The sequence below is a fragment of the Pseudophryne corroboree genome, chromosome 2 (genome assembly GCF_028390025.1).
Source record: "Pseudophryne corroboree isolate aPseCor3 chromosome 2, aPseCor3.hap2, whole genome shotgun sequence".
Classification (NCBI taxonomy): domain Eukaryota; kingdom Metazoa; phylum Chordata; class Amphibia; order Anura; family Myobatrachidae; genus Pseudophryne; species Pseudophryne corroboree.
The window spans coordinates 196,622,047-196,645,230 of NC_086445.1; the positions used below are offsets into that span (position 1 = coordinate 196,622,047).

A 23,184-nucleotide genomic window follows, 5' to 3' on the forward strand; every position below is an offset into this window, starting at 1 on the left:
TCCGGAAAATTGGCCACCGTTCCACATTTCCAGAGTTTTCAGCAGGCGCAATATTTTGTTCAGACTATTGTGCTGCCGAGAAGGGATGGCTCCGAAGGGGTACTCCAGAAACGTAAGTATTAAACAAATAGGTGCAGTCTGGACTCCGGGGCACGTGTACCCTGCACACACTGCACCCATTATAGATACACCAATGTGCCCAAGGGTACATGTGGGCATTATACACAGGTGCACCAGTATATATTGCTATAAAGGTGGTGAGTTTTGATCAGAGATGTGCGGAAACGCTAGGCAGGGGCATTGCCTCACCTGCCATAGACTTTTTACTCCAGAGTATTAACTATAAAAAGTATTAGAATAATACAAAGAAGATATTGATAATATATTCTTTATAATTTTCATATACTTTATATAGTCATAACTCTGGCGTATACTTGGGTATGACAGGAAAGGCTCTGCCTCACCTCACCGCACGTCACTGGTGGCCTGGTATCTTCGTCAATGAAAGGGCAAAATCCATTTTCCCACCTTAAGAATGAGAAAAGATCAGCCTCCCAAAAAAATCTTGTCAGCGGCATTATAGTGTAATGTGAGAAAATAAAGTTTATTTTTACTTGCAAATCTTTAATACTAAGCCACAACTTGCTAAATACCTTTAATGCATGACCATAAGAATACTTTACTGAATACTTTAATTAGAGATGAGCGGGTTCGGTTCCTCGGAAACCGAACCCCCCCGAACTTCACCCATTTTACACGGGTCCGAGGCATACTCGGATTCTCCCGTATGGCTCGGTTAACCCGAGCGTGCCCGAACGTCATCATCCCGCTGTCGGATTCTCGCGAGATTCGGATTCTATATAAGGAGCCGCGCGTCGCCGCCATTTTTCACTCGTGCACTGGAAATGATAGTGAGAGGACGTGGCTGGTGTCCTCTCACTTTGTTTCAGGGGGCTGCATATCTTTATTCTGGGGACCAGCAGTATTATAGGAGGAGTACAGTGCAGAGTTTTGCTGACCAGTGACCACCAGTATTATACATTGTCTGCCTGAAAAACGCTCCATATCTGTGCTCAGTGTGCTGCATATATCTGTGCTCACACTGCTTTATTGTGGGGACTGGGGACCAGCAGTATTATATAGGAGGAGTACAGTGCAGAGTTTTGCTGACCAGTGACCACCAGTGTACGTTGTCTGCCTGAAAAACGCTCCATATCTGTGCTCAGTGTGCTGCATATATCTGTGCTCACACTGCTTTATTGTGGGGACTGGGGACCAGCAGTATTATATAGGAGGAGTACAGTGCAGAGTTTTGCTGACCAGTGACCACCAGTATACGTTGTCTGCCTGAAAAACGCTCCATATCTGTGCTCAGTGTGCTGCATATATCTGTGCTCACACTGCTTTATTGTGGGGACTGGGGACCAGCAGTATTATATAGGAGTACAGTGCGGAGTTTTGCTGACCAGTGACCACCAGTATTATACGTTGTCTGCCTGAAAAACGCTCCATATCTGTGCTCAGTGTGCTGCATATATCTGTGCTCACACTGCTTTATTGTGGGGACTGGGGACCAGCAGTATTATATAGGAGGAGTACAGTGCATAGTTTTGCTGACCAATGACCACCAGTATTATACGTTCTCTGCCTGAAAAACGCTCCATATCTGTGCTGCATTGTAGTATATAGTAGGAGTACAGTGCATAATTTTGCTGACCACCAGTATATAATATATAGGAGTACGGTACAGAAGACCACTGCTCTACCTACCTCTGTGTCGTCAAGTATACTATCCATCCATACCTGTGGTGCATTTCAGTTTTGCACAGTTTGCTGACCACCAGTATATAATATATAGCAGTACGGTACAGTAGGCCACTGCTCTACCTACCTCTGTGTCGTCAAGTATACTATCCATCCATACCTGTGGTGCATTTAAGTTTTGCACAGTTTGCTGACCACCAGTATATAATATATAGCAGTACGGTACAGTAGGCCACTGATTACCTACCTCTGTGTCGTCAAGTATACTATCCATCCATACCTGTGGTGCATTTCAGTTTTGCACAGTTTGCTGACCACCAGTATATAATATATAGCAGTACGGTACAGTAGGCCACTGCTCTACCTACCTCTGTGTCGTCAAGTATACTATTCATCCATACCTGTGGTGCATTTCAGTTTTGCACAGTTTGCTGACCACCAGTATATAATATATATAGCAGTACGGTACAGTAGGCCACTGCTCTACCTACCTCTGTGTTGTCAAGTATACTATCCATCCATACCTGTGGTGCATTTAAGTTTTGCACAGTTTGCTGACCACCAGTATATAATATATAGCAGTACGGTACAGTAGGCCACTGCTCTACCTACCTCTGTGTCGTCAAGTATACTATCCATCCATACCTGTGGTGCATTTCAGTTTTGCACAGTTTGCTGACCACCAGTATATAATATATAGCTGTACGGTACAGTAGGCCACTGCTCTACCTACCTCTGTGTCGTCAAGTATACTATTCATCCATACCTGTGGTGCATTTCAGTTTTGCACAGTTTGCTGACCACCAGTATATAATATATAGCAGTACGGTACAGTAGGCCACTGCTCTACCTACCTCTGTGTCGTCAAGTATACTATCCATCCATACCTGTGGTGCATTTAAGTTTTGCACAGTTTGCTGACCACCAGTATATAATATATAGCATTACGGTACAGTAGGCCACTGCTCTACCTACCTCTGTGTCGTCAAGTATACTATCCATCCATACCTGTGGTGCATTTCAGTTTTGCACAGTTTGCTGACCACCAGTATATAATATATAGCAGTACGGTACAGTAGGCCACTGCTCTACCTACCTCTGTGTCGTCAAGTATACTATCCATCCATACCTGTGGTGCATTTCAGTTGTGCGCAGTATATATAGTAGTAAGCCATTGCTATTGATACTGGCATATGATTCCACACATTAAAAAATGGAGAACAAAAATGTGGAGGGTGAAATAGGGAAAGATCAAGATCCACTTCCACCTCGTGCTGAAGCTGCTGCCACTAGTCATGGCAGAGACGATTCAATGCCATCAACGTCGTCTGCCAAGGCCGATGCCCAATGTCATAGTAGAGAGCATGTCAAATCCAAAACACAAAAGTTCAGTAAAATGACCCAAAAATCAAAATGAAAAGCGTCTGAGGAGAAGCGTAAACTTGCCAATATGCCATTTACAACACGGAGTGGCAAGGAACGGCTGAGGCCCTGGCCTATGTTCATGGCTAGTGGTTCAGCTTCACATGAGGATGGAAGCACTCATCCTCTCGCTAGAAAAATGAAAAGACTTAAGCTGGCAAAAGCACAGCAAAGAACTGTGCGTTCTTCTAAATCACAAATCCCCAAGGAGAGTCCAATTGTGTCGGCTGCGATGCCTGACCTTCCCAACACTGGACGGGAAGAGGTGGCGCCTTCCACCATTTGCACGCCCCCTGCAAGTGCTGAAAGGAGCACCCGCAGTCCAGTTCCTGATAGTCAAATTGAAGATGTCACTGTTGAAGTACACCAGGATGAGGATATGGGTGTTGCTGGCGCTGATGAGGAAATTGACAAGAAGGATTCTGATGGTGAGGTGGTTTGTTTAAGTCAGGCACCTGGGGAGACACCTGTTGTCTGTGGGACGAATATGGCCATTGACATGCCTGGTCAAATTACAAAAAAATCACCTCTTCGGTGTGGAATTATTTTAACAGAAATGCGGACAACAGGTGTCAAGCCGTGTGTTGCCTTTGTCAATCTGTAATAAGTAGGGGTAAGGACGTTAACCACCTCGGAACATTCTCCTTTATACGTCACCTGCAGCGCATTCATCATAAGTCAGTGACAAGTTCAAAAACTTTGGATGACAGCGGAAGCAGTCCACTGACCACTAAATACCTTCCTCTTGTAACCAAGCTCCTGCAAACCACACCACCAACTCCCTCAGTGTCAATTTCTTCCTTACCCAGGAAAGCCAATAGTCCTGCAGGCCATGTCACTGGCAAGTCTGAAGAGTTCTCTCCTGCCTGGGATTCCTCCGATGCATCCTTGAGTGTAACGCCTACTGCTGCTGGCACTGCTATTGTTGCTGCTGGGAGTCGATCGTCATCCCAGAGGGGAAGTCGGAAGACCACTTGTACTACTTCCAGTAAGCAAATGCCTGTCCAACAGTCCTTTGCAAGGAAGATGAAATATCACAGCAGTCATCCTGCTGCAAAGCGGATAACTCAGGCCTTGGCAGCCCGGGCGGTGAGAAACGTGTTTCCGTTATCCACGTTAATTCACAGGCAACTACAGACTTGATTGAGATACTGTGTCCCCGGTACCAAATACCATCTAGGTTCCATTTCTCTAGGCAGGTGATACCGAAAATGTACACAGACGTCAGAAAAAGAGTCACCAGTGTCCTAAAAAATGCAGTTGTACCCAATGTCCACTTAACCACGGACATGTGGACAAGTGGAGCAGGGCAGACTCAGGACTATATGACTGTGACAGCCCACTGGGTAGATGTATTGCCTCCCGCAGCAAGAACAGCAGCAGCGGCACCAGTAGCAGCATCTCGCAAACGCCAACTCGTTCCTAGGCAGGCTACGCTTTGTATCACCGCTTTCCAGAAGAGGCACACAGCTGACAACCTCTTACGGAAACTGAGGAACATCATCGCAGAATGGCTTACCCCAAATGGACTCTCCTAGGGATTTGTGACACCGGACAACGCCACCAATATTGTGCGTGCATTACATCTGGGCAAATTCCAGCACGTCCCATGTTTTGCACATACATTGAATTTGGTGGTGCAGAATTATTTAAAAAATGACAGGGGCGTGCAAGAGATGCTGTCGGTGGCCCGAAGAATTGCGGGCCACTTTCGGCATTCAACCACCGCGTGCCTTAGACTGGAGCACCAGCAAACACTCCTGAACCTGCCCTGCCATCATCTGAAGCAAGAGGTGGTAACGAGGTGGAATTCAACCCTCTATATGCTTCAGAGGATGGAGGAGCAGCAAAAGGCCATTCAAGCCTATACATCTGCCTACGATATAGGCAAAGGAGGGGGAATGCACCTGACTCAAGCGCAGTGGAGAATGATTTCAACGTTGTGCAAGGTTCTGCAACCCTTTGAACTTTCCACATGTGAAGTCAGTTCAGATACTGCCAGCCTGAGTCAGGTCATTCCCCTCATCAGGCTTTTGCAGAAGAAGCTGGAGACATTGAAGGAGGAGCTAAAACAGAGCGATTCCGCTAGGCATGTGGGACTTGTGGATGGAGCCCTTAATTCGCTTAACCAGGATTCACGGGTGGTCAATCTGTTGAAATCAGAGCACTACATTTTGGCCACCGTGCTCGATCCTAGATTTAAAACCTATGTTGTATCTCTCTTTCCGGCAGACACAAGTCTGCAGAGGTTCAAAGACCTGCTGGTGAGAAAATTGTCGTCAAGCGGAACGTGACCCTCAACAGCTGCTCCTTCACATTCTCTCGCAACTGGGGGTGCGAGGAAAAGGCTAAGAATTCCGAGCCCACCCGCTGGCGGTGATGCAGGGCAGTCTGGAGCGAGTGCTGACATCTGGTCCGGACTGAAGGACCTGCCAACGATTACTGACATGTCGTCTACTGTCACTGCATATGATTCTCTCACCATTGAAAGAATGGTGGAGGATTATATGAGTGACCGCATCCAAGTAGGCACGTCAGACAGTCCGTACGTATACTGGCAGGAAAAAGAGGCAATTTGGAGGCCCTTGCAGAAACTGGCTTTATTTTACCTAAGTTGCCCACCCTTCAGTGTGTACTCTGAAAGAGTGTTTAGTGCAGCCGCTCACCTTGTCAGCAATCGGCGTACGAGGTTACTTCCAGAAAATGTGGAGAAGATGATGTTCATCAAAATGAATTATAATCAATTCCTCCGTGGAGACATTCACCAGCAATTGCCTCCAGAAAGTACACATGGACCTGAGATGGTGGATTCCAGTGGGGACGAATTAATAATCTGTGAGGAGGGGGATGTACACAGTGAAAGGAGTGAGGAATCGGACGATGAGGAGGAGGTGGACATCTTGCCTCTGTAGAGCCAGTTTGTGCAAGGAGAGATTGATTGCTTCTTTTTTGGTGGGGGCCCAAACCAACCAGTCATTTCAGTCACAGTTGTGTGGCAGACCCTGTCGCTGAAATGATGGGTTTGTTAAAGTGTGCATGTCCTGTTTATTCAACATTTCCAAGGACAATTCCATCTTGCACCTCTTTTTTCTTTCATTTTTCTTTGCATCATGTGCTGTTTGGGGACTATTTTTTTGAAGTGCCATCCTGCCTGACACTGCAGTGCCACTCCTAGATGGGCCAGGTGTTTGTGTCGGCCACTTGTGTCGCTTAGCTTAGCCATCCAGCGACCACAGTGCACCTCTTTTTTTCTTTGCATCATGTGCTGTTTGGGGACTATTTTTTAAATCGACCATCCTGTCTGACACTGCAGTGCCACTCCTAAATGGGCCAGGTGTTTGTGTCGGCCACTTGGGTCACTTAGCTTAGTCATCCAATGACCTCGGTGAAAATTTTAGGACTAAAAATAATATTGTGAGGTGTTCAGTGTTCAGAATAGACTGGAAATGAGTGGAAGTTATGGTTATTGAGGTTAATAATACTATGGGATCAAAATGACCCCCAAATTCTATTATTTAAGCTGTTTTTGAGGGTTTTTTGTAAAAAACACCCAAATCCAAAACACACCCGAATCCGACAAAAAATTTTCAGGGAGGTTTTGCCAAAACGCGTCCGAATCCAAAACACGGCCGCGGAACCGAATCCAAAACCAAAACACAAAACCCGAAAAATGTCCGGTGCACATCACTAACTTTAATGCATGACCAATTTGACCATAAGAAATGATTGTTTCTGCAGTGTAAAGTGATAATTTAGTTGTATAAACAAGGACATACAGTAAAGTCAAATGACAACAGATGAGAAGAATGATGAATACATACATGATGAATTACATCCATATGGGGTAAGAGAGAAACATAAGAGACAAACACGCCATAAAGATTAGATTTGCAGATGTCAAGAGATTAGGGGTCATTAGAAGTTTACAGCACAAATGAGTTTTTGTGATGTGCCTATTTGTGAACACACCCATTTATACAGGTGTTAGGGTCAGGGGCGTATTCAGAGGGGAGGAGGTGCGTGTACAGGCTCCTTGTGAGCCCCCTCCTCCCTAGCCGGAAGTGCTCTTGACTCTGGGCACTGGTGTTACTAGGGTACCCTAGCGCTGTCCCAGAGTCTAGTGCGCATGCTCAGGTCTCTGGAAACATAGCACGGCAGCCATTTTCCCAGTGATTATCTTACTGCTCATGTGCGAAACTCCTGGAAAATTGCTGGCTCGACATTTTCCCAGTGATTCCTGCAGTGCTGCTTCTGCGACGTGGAACTCCGGAGGGTAAGTATTGAAAAAAATGGGTGCATGGTGGGGCCCTTGTGCAGTGCACACACTGCACCCATTATAAATATGCCAGTGGTTAGGGTCCAGTAATCCTAATACTGGAGTAGTACGCTACACAGTCTGCACATCTGTAACCTAATGTTGTCGTTTCTCACCCAGAGACGGATTTCCTTTGGCAACCCTATTTGCCAGACTATGGTGATCAGGCTTGGACTGGCCCACAGGGGTACAGGGGAAACCTCCGGTGGGCCCCACTGCCTGGGGGCCCACCTCCTGCTTTAAGGATCGGGTTCTAGACTATGCACTTGAATTATAGATTATACATATGTTACCTTATTCTGGACTATGGTGTATTGTCTACAATGAATTGCTGTTATTAATCTGGTACATTATCATGCATGCAGCAGCAGCAGCTGAATTTACTGTACATATTTATGAAGGTGCTCGGACATTGCACTCTCTAATGGTTAGTCAAACCAATGAGGTGGCAGGCCACACACCCTCAGCAGGCTGGCCACACCCCTAAACATGGGCCCCTACCACTGCATTATCCCGGTGGGCCCTACATGCCCCAGTCCGACACTGATGGTGATTCATACCTTTAGTCCCTTGTTAATGTGAATTTATTGATTGATTCTTGATTGATTCTCTGGTAGTAACCATAACTACATGTGACCAACCTACTACCTGTCACCTACCTATATTAATAGGGAATACAATCCCATAACCAGATCAGCTGTGCAAGGCTGTGTCAATTTGGGAAGGTACTGTACTTTGGGCCTCAGGTCCGAACTGCGCATGTGTATCCACCGCAATGCGCCGGCCGCCGGCGACGGGGATCACCAGACATTGACGGATTTTACGAAGAAAGTGTTGGCACTGGCGATCGCAAGAAAATTGACAGGAGGAGTCCGTTTGTGGGTGGCAACTGACCATTTTTAAGGAGTGTCCGGGAGAACGCAGGCGTGTCCAGCCATACGGAAGGAGGGTTTCTGACGCCAGCATCGGTCCGGATCGTTGCAGTGGCTCAGTAAGTCCTGGGCTGTGCAGAGACTGCACATCTGTTCGCACCCCTGCACACCGATTATCCCCTCCCCCTGTAGGTGGCGATTACCTGGTCGCAGCAGTGCAAAAATCGCCTGCTTGCGACCAGGTCTGAATGAGGGCCTTTGTGTCAGTAAGACAAGCTCTCTGTGCAATCAGTCGTGCAAGGCTGTTTAAACAGACAGAAGAAATGGACAGACTCCGATGCATGATCATATCTGTCAGGAAAACGATTCTGGAATGTACAGTATTATGGCAAAAAGGGAGCGATTCAGTTGTTTATGCCGTCATCAGCAATATTGTGTGCTCAACGGCAGCTATTTAATTGTTTCTGCTGATAGGTGTGATAGTATGATTTCTGCTCGCAGCCTCCCGAGCAGAAATCATAACCTCCCGAGCAGAAATCATAACCAAAAACAGTCCTGGTTTTGGGTGCACAAACTGTCAAAAATCTGGCCTATGTGATTGTGACAAGTGCAAAAAAAACCCAACAATTAAATATTCCCCATCTGTTGCGATGGGGATAAGGAGTGATCGGTTGTGCAAACACAACTGACTCCTCCCCAAAAAAGACTTTTCAGCATAATGCCTTTTCTATTTCCTGGTGGATAAAAGTGTGGATCTTCACCTGTATGATAGGTTTCATAAATCTATGCAACCACATTGCCCCTTGCATTTATAGCACACAGGCGCACCTCTACCATGGCGTCCTCCTCTTAGCAGATCAAGCAACTCCCAGCCTCTCATAATATGTTTGATGTGACGCCTTACATCCATCCTGACAAAGGGTGGAGCTGCTGGACTGCACACCCTATTTTAAACATAAGAGGTGCTAAAAGGCTGAAATTTCTGGTGCCACGCAGAAAAAAGGAAGATGCAGGTGTACAATCTAAGCACTAAGAATACAGATAATCAAACCAATTATAATAAACTCTACAATTTAACATGGAGTACAATTGAGGTTCTTAGCACATATTTGGCCAACAATGCATGTCCGCCTACCATCCCAACAAGCAAAGCATGGGGATGCAGGGCTGCTCATCCAGGATTCTGAACAAATTGGCAATTTACTGCTAATCCATGGGCAGATATATACTTTTTGCCAAAATACACAATAGTCCATGCAATGAATTCAAGCACCAAAGCTCCTATACCATGTGGTATTTATTCAACATGTGCCCCCACCCTCCCAGCTGCTATGTAACTACACATCCCAGCATGCCCTGCCACAGTTTTGCCATTAGGACAATGCTAAAACTGTGGCTGCGCAGGATTGGGGCTTCCTTTATGCCCCCAGCATGCGACCGATAGCAGTTGCAGTTTTGCTAAATTAGCAAAACTGCTAATGAAGCTGAATCGGGTCCTTTATGTGAGCTAGTTGTAGTTCTTTGCCCATACCAGTTGAACAGATCTATATAGTGTGTAGCTGGATAGTAGGCAGGCAGCAGGGATTGACTTAGTACCTCCTACTATCCTGCAGCCACACCGTACATGGATTTGCTTAGCTGCAGTGGTCTAAGTCAGTGGTTCTCAAACTGTGTACATAGGCACCCTGGGGTGTTTTGCGACACTTGCAAAACCAATGCTGGTGGCTGCCAATCATAACATATGTGGACAAACAGAAGCATATGTAGTTCCCCATCACATACTGTAACTGCACCTAAAATGGCATAAAGACACAACCTACTTAATTTTATTTCTCTGACGTCCTAGTGGATGCTGGGAACTCCGTAAGGACCATGGGGAATAGACGGGCTCCGCAGGAGACTGGGCACTCTAAAAGAAAGATTAGGTACTATCTGGTGTGCACTGGCTCCTCCCTCTATGCCCCTCCTCCAGACCTCAGTTAGAATCTGTGCCCGGCCAGAGCTGGGTGCTCCTAGTGGGCTCTCATGAGCTTGCTAGAAAGAAAGTATTTGTTAGGTTTTTTTTTTTCAGTGAGATCTGCTGGCAACAGACTCACTGCTACGTGGGACTGAGGGGAGAGAAGCAAACCTACCTGCTTGCAGCTAGCTTGTGCTTCTTAGGCTACTAGACACCATTAGCTCCAGAGGGTTCGAACACAGGGCCTGACCTCGATCGTCCGTTCCCGGAGCCGCGCCGCCGTCCCCCTTGCAGAGCCAGAAGACAGAAGAGATGCGATGAAATCGGCGGCAGAAGACTCCTGTCTTCATTAAGGTAGCGCACAGCACCGCAGCTGTGCGCCATTGCTCCCACAGCACACCACACACTCCGGTCACTGTAGGGTGCAGGGCGCTGGGGGGGGGGGGGGGGGCGCCCTGGGCAGCAATAGAAATACCTTTGGCATAAAAATACACATAATACAGTCTGTGACTGTATATGTGTAAAACCCCCGCCATTTTTAGTCAGAAACAGGACAGAAGCCCGCCGCTGAGGGGGCGGGGCCTTCTTCCTCAGCACACCAGCGCCATTTTCTCTTCACAGCTCCGCTGGAAGGAAGCTCCCCAGGCTCTCCCCTGCAGTATCCTGGTACACAAAGGGTGAAAAGAGAGGGGGGGCACATAAATTTAGGCGCAAAAATTGTATATACAGCAGCTACTGGGTAAACACTGAGTTGTAGTGTAATCCCTGGGTTATATAGCGCTGGGGTGTGTACTGGCATACTCTCTCTCTGTCTCTCCAAAGGGCCTTGTGGGGGAACTGTCCTCAAATAGAGCATCCCCTGTGTGTGTGGTGTGTCGGTACGCGTGTGTCGACATGTCTGAGGTAAAAGGCTCCTCTAAGGAGGTGATAGAGCGGATATGTGTGTGAGAGGGTGTCTCCGTCGACAACGCCGACACCTGTTTGGATATGTGTAAGTGCTAAGGTGAATTTATTGCACAAATGATTAGGGAACAGACAGGAAATCTACCCATGTCTGTCCCTATGTCACAGAGACCTTCAGAGTCTCACAATGCTCACTATCCAAAATAACAAACACTGGTATCGACACGGAGTTTAACTCTACTGTCGACTACGATAATGCAAAGTTACAGCCAAGATGGCTAGAAGGTATTCAATATATGTTTATTGAAATAAAAGATGATTTGCATATCACTGATGACTCATCTGTCCCTGACACGAGAGTACACATGTTTAAGGGGAAGAATGCTGAGGTAAATTTACCTCCTCTCATGAGGAAAAAGAGCGGGAATCTCCAGACAAGAGACGGCAGCTTCCCACAAGAGAATTCTCAGGCTGTATCCTTTCCCCACTAGGGCCAGGATGTGTTGAGAATCTTCCCCTAGGGTGTCCTGTTTGCACAGACGGTAGCACTTGCTATTCTCAGGGATCCTGCAGATAGCGTGCACATTCTAGTATACTACCTAGACCGGTGATTGTGTCGGCATGGGTTTATAGTGCTGTGGCAGCGTGGACAGGTACCTTATCAGCAGAGATTGAGACCCTAGTAAATATATTAAAGATGCTGTCTTAAGTGATAGATATATAGTTATAAAGCATGCCCAAAGAGATATGAGTATACTGGGTCCTAGAGTCAAAGCTATGTCGATCTCTGCTTGACGTGTCCTGTAGAATATGCATTGGACAGATGATGCCGACTTAAGAGGCATATGGAAGGCTGAGGATTGTGTGGAGAAGGGTTCTCGGGCCTGGTCTCCACAGCTATAGCTGGTAATTCTGCTAGTTTGCCTTATATTCCTGCACAGCCTAAGAAAGCACGACATTATTAAATGCAGCCTTTCGAATAAAGAAACAAGAAAGTCTGAGGTGCGTCCTTTCTTGTCAGAGCCGGGATCAACACAGCTAGTTCCCAGGAACAGAAGTCCTCCCCGGCCCCTACAAAAATCCACCTATGCCGCTGGGGCTCCACAGGCGGAGCTAGGCCCGGTGGGGACACGCCTTCGTAAGTTCAGCCACAAGTGGGTTCACTCCCTGTTAGGTCCCTGGGCAATAGATATTGTGTCTCAGGGATACAAGCTGGACTGTGAGAAGATGCCCCTCACCGATGGCCCTGCGGGCTTTCCCCCAAGAGAGGGAGCCAGTGTTAACTGCAATTCACAAATTGTATCTTTAACAGGTGGTGGTCAAGGGTCCCCTCCTTCAACAAGAGGGTGTTATTATTCGACCATGTTGTAATCCCGAAACCAGACGGTTCGGTCAGACCCATATTGAATTAAAATCCCTGAACATATACCTGAGAAGGTTCAAGATGGAATCGCTAAGAGCGGTCAGGGCAAGCCTAAAAAGGGGGAGACTTTATCGTGAATCGGGACATAAGGGATGCATACCTTCATGTCCCCATTTATCCACCTCATTAGGCGTACCTCAGAATTGCGGTACGGGATTGTCATAACCAAGGTAATGGCGGATATGATTGTGCTCCTGCGGAAGCAAGGTGTCACTATTATCACGTACTTGGACGATCTCCTCATAAAAGCGAGATCAAGAGAGCAGTTGCTGAACAGCGTATCACTTTCTCGGGAAGTGTAACGGCAACACGGCTGGATTCTATATATTCCAAAGTCGCAGTTGGTTCCTATAGCTCATCTGCCTCTCCTAGGCACGATCCTAGACACAGACCAGAAAAGGGTTTATCTCCCGATAGAGAGAGCTCAGGAGCTCATGACACTGGTCAGGAATCTATTAAAACCAAAACAGGTGTCAGTGCATCACTGCACTCGAGTCCTGGGAAGGATGGTGGCATCATACGAAGCCATCCCCTTAGGCAGGTTCCATGCGAGGACCTTCCAATGGGACTTACTGGACAAGTGGTCCGGATCACCTCTTCAGATGCATCGGTTAATCACCCTATCCCCCAGGGCCAGGGTGTCTCTCCTGTGGTGGCTGCAGAGTGCTCACCTTCTCGAGGGCCGCAGATTCGGCATTCAGGACTGGATCCTGGTGACCACGGATGCAAGCCTCCGAGGGTGGGGGGCAGTTACACAGGGAAGAAATTTCCAAGGTCTGCTGTCAAGTCAACAGACTTGCCTTCACATCAATATCCTGGAACTAAGGGCCATATACAACGCCCTAAGTCAAGCGGAGATCCTGCTTCGCGACCAACCGGTTCTGATCCAGTCAGACCGCAGGGGTTCATGTAAACCGCCAAGGCGGCACAAGGAGCAGGGTGGCGAGGGTAGAAGCCACCCGAATTCTTCGCTGGGCGGAGAATCAAGTAAGCGCACTGTCAGCAGTGTTCATTCCGGGAGTGGACAACTGGGAAGCAGACTTCCTCAGCAGGCACGACCTCCACCCGGGAAAGTGGGGACTTCATCAGGAAGTCTTCACGCAGTTTGCAAATTGATGGGAACTGCCTCAGGTGGACTAGATGGCGTCCCACCTCAAAAAAAGCTGAAAAAGGTTTTAAGTCGGGTCAAGGGACCCTCAGGTGATAGCTGTGGTCGCACTAGTAACACCGTGGGTGTTCCAGTCGGTCTATGTATTCCCTCCTCTTCCTCTCATACCCAAGGGCTGAGAATTGTAATAAAAGGAGGAGTGAGAACAATATTCTTTGCTCCGAATTGGCCAAGAAGGACTCGGTACCCGGAGCTGCAAGAAATGCTCTCAGAGGACTCAGGGCTTCTGCCTCTCAGACAAGACATGTTGCAACAGGGGCGCTGTCTGTTCCAAGACTTACCGCGGCTGCATTTGACGGCATAGCGGTTGAACGCCGGATCCTAGCGGAAAAGGGCATTCCGGATGCAGTTATTCCTACGCTGATAAAGGCTAGGAAAGACGTGACAGCAAGACTTTTTCACTGTATATAGCGAAAATAGGTTGCTTGGTGTGAGGCCGGGAAGGCCCTACAGAGGAATTCCAGCGGGGTCGATTCCTGCACTTCCTACAGTCAGGAGTGACTATGGGCCTAAAATTAGGATCCATAAAGGTCAAGATTTCGGCCCTATCCATTTTCTCTCAAAAAGAACTGGCTTCACTGCCTGAAGTTCAGACGTTGTTCCGGGGGTGCTGCATATTCAGCCTCCTTTTGTGCCACCGGTGGCACCTTGGGATCTTAACGTTGTGTTGGATTTCCTGAAATCCCACTGGTTTGAGCCACTTAAGACCGTGGAGCTAAAATATCTCACGTGGAAAGTGGTCATGCTATTGGCCTTAGCTTCGGCTAGGCGTGTGTCAGAATGGGCGGTTTTGTCATGTAAAAGCCCTTATCTGATCTTCCATATGGACAGGGCAGAATTGAGGACCCGTTCCCAATTTCTCCCTAGGGTGGTATCATTGTTTCATTTGAACCAGCTTATTGTGGTGCCTGCGGCTACTAGGGACTTGGAGGATTCCAAGTTGCTGGACGCAGTCAGGGCTTTGAAAATTTATGTTTCCAGAACGGCGGGATTCAGAAAGTCTGACTCGCTGTTTATTCTGTATGCAGCCAACAAGGTTGGCGCTCCTGCTTCGAAGCAGACTATTGCTCGCTGGATCTATAGCACAATTCAGCTGGTTCACTCTGCGGCTGGATTGCCGCATCCAAAATCCGTAAAAGCCCATTCCACAAGGAAGGTGGGCTCTTCTTGGGCGGCTGCCCGAGGGGTCTCGGCTTACAGCTTTGCCGAGCTGCTACTTGGTCGGGGTCAAACACGTTTGCTAAGTTCTACAAGTTTGATACCCTGGCTGAGGAGGACCTTGAGTTTGCTCATGTGGTGCTGCAGAGTCATCCGCACTCTCCCGCCCGTTTGGGAGCTTTGATATAATCCCCATGGTCCTTACGGAGTTCCCAGCATCCACTAGGACGTCAGAGAAAATAAGAATTTACTCACCGGTAATTCTATTTCTCGTAGTCCGTAGTGGATGCTGGGCGCCCGTCCCAAGTGCGGACTCTCTGCAATACATGTATATAGTTATTGCTTAACTAAAGGGTTATTGTTATGAGCCATCCGTTAAATGAGGCTCAGTTGTTGTTCATACTGTTAACTGGGTATGGTTATCACAAGTTGTACAGTGTGATTGGTGTGGCTGGTATGAGTCTTACCCTGGATTCCAAATCCTTTCCTTGTTGTGTCAGCTCTTCCGGGCACAGTTTCCCTAACTGAGGTCTGGAGGAGGGACATAGAGGGAGGAGCCAGTGCACACCAGATAGTACCTAATCTTTCTTTTAGAGTGCCCAGCCTCCTGCGGAGCCCGTCTATTCCCCATGGTCCTTACGGAGTTCCCAGCATCCACTACGGACTACGAGAAATAGAATTACCGGTGAGTAAATTCTTATTATTTCTTTCTAAATTTCTCAATAATAAACTTTGGCCTAGGTGTGCCATGAAGAAACTCTGATACTCTAAGGCTCCGTGATTCAAAAAAGTTTTGGAACCACTGGTTTAAGCAAAGAATTACTACTGGCTAACTTACAGTGTAGTCAGAATTACTAGGTTTCCTACATAGGGACAAATAGTTAAGGTATTAAGCATCTGACTGCAGTATATTATGGGGGTCATTCCGAGTTGATCGCTCGCTGCCGATTTTTGCAGCGCAGCGATCAGGTGAAAAAATGGCATTTATGCGCATGTGTATGGCCCGCAATGCGCACACGCGATGTACGGGTACAAAGCTCTTTGTGGTTGTGCTCAGGTTCTAGCGAAGAAGATTGACAGGAAGGGGGCGTTTCTGGGTGTCAACTGACCGTTTTCAGGGAGTGTTTGCAAAAACGCAGGCGCGTCTGAAAAAACACAGGTGTGGCTGGGCGTTCGCTGGGCGGGTGTATGACGTGAAATCCAGACACGAATAGGCTGAAGTGAACGCAAGCGGTGAGTAGGTTCAGAGCTACTCAGAAACTGCACAAACTGTTTTTGCAGAGCTCGGCTGCACATGCATTTGCACTTCTGCTAAGCTAAATACACTCCCCAAAGGGGCGGCGGCATAGCATTTGCACGGCTGCTAAAAACTGCTAGCGAGCAATCAACTCGGAATGACCCCCAATGTTGTATGTTTGGGTCACTGGCTTTACATGCTTAGAAATGTGTGTTTTAAAGACAATGGGATTTAACTGAAAATTATTATTATTATTATTATTATTATTATTATTGTACTAGCGTGGACCAGTCCATCTGGCTTGCCTGTCGGTGCCTATCAGAGATCAGTGCTGGACTATACTACACAATTCCACAAGTGGGTGTAGTTTATCACCTGCAGTTACTTTAAAAGGTGTTCTTCTCTCCCAACCTTCCCCCCCACCCCCTTCCCTCCTTGAGTTTTATCTAGAGATGAGCGGGTTCGGTTTGTCGAGATCCAAACCCCCCCGAACTTCACCTATTTTACACGGGTCCGAGGCAGCCTTGGATCTTCCCGCCTTGCTCAGTTAACCCGAACGTGGCCGAACGTCATCATCCCGCTGTCGGATTCTCGCGAGATTCGTATTCTATATAAAGAGCCGCGTGTCGCCGCCATTTTCACTCGTGCATTGGAGATTGAACGGAGAGGACGTGGCTACATTCTCTGCCTGAAAAGCTGCATATCTGTGCTCAGTGTGCTGCAAATATCTGTGCTCAGTGTGCTGCAAATATCTACGTTCTCTGCCTGAAAAGCTCCATATCTGTGCTCAGTGTGCTGCAAATATCTGTGCTCAGTGTGCTGCATTTTGGTGACCAACAGTATATAGTTGTACAGTACAGTAGGCTATTGCTGTATCTTACAGCTCTGTGTCACTGCTAGTATCCATTCCATATCTGTGCTGCATTTTTGTGAGCCGTATATATAGTAGTACGGTGCAGCATTTTGGTGAACAACAGTATATAGTTGTACAGTACAGTAGGCCATTGCTGTATCTTGCAGCTCAGTGTCACTGCAAGTATCCATTCCATATCTGTGCTGCATTTTTGTTAGCAGTATATATAGTAGTACAGTAGAGATGTGCACCGGAAATTTTTCGGGTTTTGTGTTTTGGTTTTGGGTTCGGTTCCGCGGCCGTGTTTTGGGTTCGACCGCGTTTTGGCAAAACCTCACCGATTTTTTTTTGTCGGATTCGGGTGTGTTTTGGATTCGGGTGTTTTTTTCAAAAAACACTAAAAAACAGCTTAAATCATAGAATTTGGGGGTCATTTTGATCCCAAAGTATTATTAACCTCAAAAACCATAATTTACACTCATTTTCAGTCTATTCTGAATACCTCACACCTCACAATATTATTTTTAGTCCTAAAATTTGCACCGAGGTCGTTGGATGACTAAGCTAAGCTACCCTAGTGGCCGACACAAACACCTGGCCCATCTAGGAGTGGCACTGCAGTGTCACGCAGGATGTCCCTTCCAAAAAACCCTCCCCAAACAGCACATGACGCAAAGAAAAAAAGAGGCGCAATGAGGTAGCTGTGTGAGTAAGATAAGCGACCCAAGTGGCCGACACAAACACCGGGCCCATCTAGGAGTGGCACTGCAGTGTCACGCAGGATGGCCCTTCCAAAAAACCCTCCCCAAACAGCACATGACGCAAAGAAAAAAAGAGGCGCAATGAGGTAGCTGTGTGAGTAAGATAAGCGACCCAAGTGGCCGACACAAACACCGGGCCCATCTAGGAGTGGCACTGCAGTGTCACGCAGGATGGCCCTTCCAAAAAACACTCCCCAAACAGCACATGACGCAAAGAAAAAAAGAGGCGCAATGAGGTAGCTGTGTGAGTAAGATAAGCGACCCTAGTGGCCGACACAAACACCGGGCCCATCTAGGAGTGGCACTGCAGTGTCACGCAGGATGGCCCTTCCAAAAAACACTCCATAAACAGCACATGACGCAAAGAAAAAAAGAGGCGCAATGAGGTAGCTGTGTGAGTAAGATAAGCGACCCTAGTGGCCGACACAAACACCGGGCCCATCTAGGAGTGGCACTGCAGTGTCACGCAGGATGGCCCTTCCAAAAAACACTCCCCAAACAGCACATGACGCAAAGAAAAAAAGAGGCGCAATGAGGTAGCTGTGTGAGTAAGATAAGCGACCCTAGTGGCCGACACAAACACCGGGCCCATCTAGGAGTGGCACTGCAGTGTCACGCAGGATGGCCCTTCCAAAAAACACTCCCCAAACAGCACATGACGCAAAGAAAAAAAGAGGCGCAATGAGGTAGCTGTGTGAGTAAGATAAGCGACCCTAGTGGCCGACACAAACACCGGGCCCATCTAGGAGTGGCACTGCAGTGTCACGCAGGATGGCCCTTCCAAAAAACACTCCCCAAACAGCACATGACGCAAAGAAAAAAAGAGGCGCAATGAGGTAGCTGTGTGAGTAAGATAAGCGACCCTAGTGGCCGACACAAACACCGGGCCCATCTAGGAGTGGCACTGCAGTGTCACGCAGGATGGCCCTTCCAAAAAACACTCCACAAACAGCACATGACGCAAAGAAAAATTAAAGAAAAAAGAGGTGCAAGATGGAATTGTCCTTGGGCCCTCCCACCCACCCTTATGTTGTATAAACAGGACATGCACACTTTAACCAACCCATCATTTCAGTGACAGGGTCTGCCACACGACTGTGACTGAAATGACGGGATGGTTTGGACCCCCACCAAAAAAGAAGCAATTAATCTCTCCTTGCACAAACTGGCTCTACAGAGGCAAGATGTCCACCTCATCATCATCCTCCGATATATCACCGTGTACATCCCGCTCCTCACAGATTATCAATTCGTCCCCACTGGAATCCACCATCTCAGCTCCCTGTGTACTTTGTGGAGGCAATTGCTGCTGGTCAATGTCTCCACGGAGGAATTGATTATAATTCATTTTAATGAACATCATCTTCTCCACATTTTCTGGAAGTAACCTCGTACGCAGATTGCTGACAAGGTGAGCGGCGGCACTAAACACTCTTTCGGAGTACACACTTGTGGGAGGGCAACTTAGGTAGAATAAAGCCAGTTTGTGCAAGGGCCTCCAAATTGCCTCTTTTTCCTGCCAGTATAAGTACGGACTGTCTGACGTGCCTACTTGGATGCGGTCACTCATATAATCCTCCACCATTCTTTCAATGGTGAGAGAATCATATGCAGTGACAGTAGACGACATGTCTGTAATCGTTGTCAGGTCCTTCAGTCCGGACCAGATGTCAGCATCAGCAGTCGCTCCAGACTGCCCTGCATCACCGCCAGCGAGTGGGCTCGGAATTCTGAGCCTTTTCCTCGCACCCCCAGTTGCGGGAGAATGTGAAGGAGGAGATGTTGACAGGTCGCGTTCCGCTTGACTTGACAATTTTGTCACCAGCAGGTCTTTGAACCCCAGCAGACTTGTGTCTGCCGGAAAGAGAGATCCAAGGAAGTTTTTAAATCTAGGATCGAGCACGGTGGCCAAAATGTAGTGCTCTGATTTCAACAGATTGACCACCCGTGAATCCTTGTTAAGCGAATTAAGGGCTCCATCCACAAGTCCCACATGCCTAGCGGAATCGCTCCCTTTTAGCTCCTCCTTCAATGCCTCCAGCTTCTTCTGCAAAAGCCTGATGAGGGGAATGACCTGACTCAGGCTGGCAGTGTCTGAACTGACTTCACGTGTGGCAAGTTCAAAAGGTTGCAGAACCTTGCACAACGTTGAAATCATTCTCCACTGCGCTTGAGACAGGTACATTCCACCTCCTATATCGTGCTCAATTGTATAGGCTTGAATGGCCTTTTGCTGCTCCTCCAACCTCTGAAGCATATAGAGGGTTGAATTCCACCTCGTTACCACTTCTTGCTTCAGATGATGGCGGGGCAGGTTCAGGCGTTTTTGGTGGTGCTCCAGTCTTCTGTACGTGGTGCCTGTACGCCGAAAGTGTCCCGCAATTCTTCTGGCCACCGACAGCATCTCTTGCACGCCCCTGTCGTTTTTAAAAAAATTCTGCACCACCAAATTCAAGGTATGTGCAAAACATGGGACGTGCTGGAATTTGCCCATATTTAATGCACACACAATATTGCTGGCGTTGTCCGATGCCACAAATCCACAGGAGAGTCCAATTGGGGTAAGCCATTCCGCGATGATCTTCCTCAGTTGCCGTAAGAGGTTTTCAGCTGTGTGCGTATTCTGGAAACCGGTGATACAAAGCGTAGCCTGCCTAGGAAAGAGTTGGCGTTTGCGAGATGCTGCTACTGGTGCCGCCGCTGCTGTTCTTGCGGCGGGAGTCCATACATCTACCCAGTGGGCTGTCACAGTCATATAGTCCTGACCCTGCCCTGCTCCACTTGTCCACATGTCCGTGGTTAAGTGGACATTGGGTACAACTGCATTTTTTAGGACACTGGTGAGTCTTTTTCTGACGTCCGTGTACATTCTCGGTATCGCCTGCCTAGAGAAGTGGAACCTAGATGGTATTTGGTAACGGGGGCACACTGCCTCAAGAAATTGTCTAGTTCCCTGTGAACTAACGGCGGATACCGGACGCACGTCTAACACCAACATAGTTGTCAAGGCCTCAGTTATCCGCTTTGCAACAGGATGACTGCTGTGATATTTCATCTTCCTCGCAAAGGACTGTTGGACAGTCAATTGCTTGGTGGAAGTAGTAAAAGTGGGCTTACGACTTCCCCTCTGGGATGACCATCGACTCCCAGCAGCAACAACAGCAGCGCCAGCAGCAGTAGGCGTTACACGCAAGGATGCATCGGAGGAATCCCAGGCAGGAGAGGACTCGTCAGAATTGCCAGTGACATGGCCTGCAGGACTATTGGCATTCCTGGGGAAGGAGGAAATTGACACTGAGGGAGTTGGTGGGGTGGTTTGCGTGAGCTTGGTTACAAGAGGAAGGGATTTACAGGTCAGTGGACTGCTTCCGCTGTCGCCCAAAGTTTTTGAACTTGTCACTGACTTATTATGAATGCGCTGCAGGTGACGTATAAGGGAGGATGTTCCGAGGTGGTTAACGTCCTTACCCCTACTTATTACAGCTTGACAAAGGCAACACACGGCTTGACAAATGTTGTCCGCATTTCTGGTGAAATACTTCCACACCGAAGAGCTGATTTTTTTGGTATTTTCACCAGGCATGTCAACGGCCCTATTCCTCCCACGGACAACAGGTGTCTCCCCGGGTGCCTGACTTAAACAAACCACCTCACCATCAGAATCCTCCTTGTCAATTTCCTCCCCAGCGCCAGCAACACCCATATCCTCCTCATCCTGGTGTACTTCAACTCTGACATCTTCAATCTGACTATCAGGAACTGGACTGCGGGTGCTCCTTCCAGCACTTGCAGGGGGCGTGCAAATGGTGGAAGGCGCATGCTCTTCACGTCCAGTGTTGGGAAGGTCAGGCATCGCAACCGACACAATTGGACTCTCCTTGTGGATTTGGGATTTCGAAGAACGCACAGTTCTTTGCGGTGCTTTTGCCAGCTTGAGTCTTTTCAGTTTTCTAGCGAGAGGCTGAGTGCTTCCATCCTCATGTGAAGCTGAACCACTAGCCATGAACATAGGCCAGGGCCTCAGCCGTTCCTTGCCACTCCGTGTGGTAAATGGCATATTGGCAAGTTTACGCTTCTCCTCCGACAATTTTATTTTAGATTTTGGAGTCCTTTTTTTACTGATATTTGGTGTTTTGGATTTTACATGCTCTGTACTATGACATTGGGCATCGGCCTTGGCAGACGACGTTGCTGGCATTTCATCGTCTCGGCCATGACTAGTGGCAGCAGCTTCAGCACGAGGTGGAAGTGGATCTTGATCTTTCCCTAATTTTGGAACCTCAACATTTTTGTTCTCCATATTTTAATAGGCACAACTAAAAGGCACCTCAGGTAAACAATGGAGATGGATGGATACTAGTATACTTATGGATGGACGAGCGACTGCCGACACAGAGGTAGCTACAGCCGTGGACTACCGTACTGTGTCTGCTGCTAATATAGACTGGATGATAATGAGATGAAATCAATATATATATATATAATATCACTAGTACTGCAGCCGGACAGGTATATATATTTATTATGTAATGACTGATGACGGACCTGCTGGACACTGTCAGCTCAGCAGCACCGCAGACTGCTACAGTAAGCTACTATAGTAGTATGTATAAAGAAGAAAGAAAAAAAAAAACCACGGGTAGGTGGTATACAATTATGGATGGACTGCCGAGTGCCGACACAGAGGTATCTACAGCCGTGGACTAACGTACTGTGTCTGCTGCTAATATAGACTGGATGATAATGATATGAAATCAATATATATATGTTTATATAATATCACTAGTACTGCAGCCGGACAGGTAGATATATATTTATTAGGTAATGATGACTGATGACGGACCTGCTGGACACTGTCAGCTCAGCAGCACCGCAGACTGCTACAGTAAGCTACTATAGTAGTATGTATAAAGAAGAAAGAAAAAAAAAAAACCACGGGTAGGTGGTATACAATTATGGATGGACTGCCGAGTGCCGTCACAGAGGTAGCTACAGCCGTGGACTAACGTACTGTGTCTGCTGCTAATATAGACTGGATGATAATGATATGAAATCAATATATATATATGTATATATAATATCACTAGTACTGCAGCCGGACAGGTAGATATATATTTATTAGGTAATGATGACTGATGACGGACCTGCTGGACACTGTCAGCTCAGCAGCACCGCAGACTGCTACAGTAAGCTACTATAGTAGTATGTATCAAGAAGAAAGAAAAAAAAAACCACGGGTAGGTGGTATACAATTATGGATGGACTGCCGAGTGCCGACACAGAGGTAGCTACAGCCGTGGACTACCGTACTGTACAGAAACCTAGGGCGATCCGGCACCGGATGGACTAAT

The 23,184-nt window shown here is 47.5% G+C and overlaps 1 protein-coding gene across 1 annotated transcript in view; it reads left to right on the forward strand.

Annotated features, from left to right (window-relative positions):
• NCKAP1L (NCK associated protein 1 like) overlaps nt 1-23,184 on the forward strand; it is a 616,762-nt gene that overhangs the window by 526,448 nt on the left and 67,130 nt on the right. The window lies entirely within an intron of this gene.